This window comes from Psammomys obesus, unplaced genomic scaffold (genome assembly GCF_907164565.1).
Source record: "Psammomys obesus unplaced genomic scaffold, mPsaObe1.curated_primary_1811, whole genome shotgun sequence".
Classification (NCBI taxonomy): domain Eukaryota; kingdom Metazoa; phylum Chordata; class Mammalia; order Rodentia; family Muridae; genus Psammomys; species Psammomys obesus.
The window spans coordinates 43,380,066-43,381,551 of NW_026592118.1; the positions used below are offsets into that span (position 1 = coordinate 43,380,066).

The 1,486-nt window shown below is 46.2% G+C and overlaps 1 pseudogene; it reads right to left on the reverse strand.

Moving 5' to 3' along the window:
• Nucleotides 1-277: 277 nt before the first annotated feature.
• LOC129680818 (HMG domain-containing protein 4-like) overlaps nt 278-1,486 on the reverse strand; it is a 3,260-nt pseudogene continuing 2,051 nt past the window's right edge.

Genomic DNA, 1,486 nt, shown 5'->3' on the forward strand with positions numbered 1-1,486 from the left:
AGCCCCTAGTCTCCAAATTACACTGAATTTTAAGGCAGATATTTTTCACCTGCACACATGAAAATAGTCCCAAGTCCACATTCATGTCTTTGCCAGTTCATAAAATTATTAAAAACAAAGTAACTATAATCCTGCATATATACTGTATATTGTGAATGTATGCATAGCTATAAAAATTTAAAACCTACAAACAGAGGTCAGTAGAGGATCTGGAACAGTCATAGATACACAAATATGTAAAGAGATAGATAGGCATTCGTCCCAGTCTTCTTGGAGGTCACAGTCCAGGCATGATGTATGCAATGTTGTCCAGCATCTTTGACAAAGCCTGTTTGGGGCAACCATTCAGTTCAGTTCATGTGTGGTCATGCATGCCAAAGGGCCAAGAGCACAGACAGTGGAATTCAGGAGCACTGACAAGCTGCCGGACACGACTGCCATGCCCTGTCTTCTGCAGTGAGGCTGAGGGACTCTCCCAACCACTGGAAATGAAAAGGGACATCCATGGGCTCTGTTGCAGGTACTATGGTGGGTGCTGCTGGAAGAAGTATTGTGGTGGGTGGGACTTCTTTTGGGGCAACAGTATTTCCACAGAAGAGGCTCTGACTTTCACAGAAGCTTCTGTATTGGATGCTTTTCTTTTCACTACTGTGGCTTCAGCTTTGTTGTGTTTGTGCTACAGATACTGAGCTTTTTGCTTCCAGATCAGTTTGTCTTTTTTCTGGCAACTCCTTCCATACTTCAGCCAACTTTTTTACTAAATTCTCTCAAATCTATACCTGGATGGTCAGCCACAGTGGTTACCAGATACTCTTAACAGAATACCTGGTAGGCCGACGTGTTCTTCTTTTCCAGTGTAGTTCCAAGGATGTGGAAGGACAGTAGCTCTTCACAGGCTCCGGTGAAGACAATGGCTGATGAGCAGTCCCTTACTGACACTGGCTACCTACAAAGGAGCGAGCTGGGACAGAAGACCCTTTCCTGTTTTTAAAATGTCATTTTCATACTGGTGAGACCAGGTCACTGTGGGACAGGAGGTAGCCAGCCTTGATAATAGTGGGGACAAGGCCTGTTCAAACCTCAGAAATCTCATCCTGAGATTGGCAGGAATAGGGCTGCTCCCCGCTGCCCCAATCCCAGGGTGCAAATACCTCTGCGCATCCCCCTCCCACCCCTTGTCACCTCCTCCCCAAGAAGGTTCCATTCAATTTTCTCTACCCTTAAAAGGTCACGTCCAGAAGCACCTGGAATCCCTTCTTATGAAAAGGAGGCATCCCCAGTACCCTGGCTCTGGCCAGTGATGTGCATTCATCCCTAAAGTTCTTGTACCCTCAGAGGTTTAAGTGGCCTTAGTTCCCCCAAGTAAACAAACTGACTCACTAAAGTCTGTCTCCTGAGACTCTGTTCTCATTCTGCTCACAGCTGCCTGAGGTCTCTTTCACACACACACACACACACACACACACACACACACACACACACACAC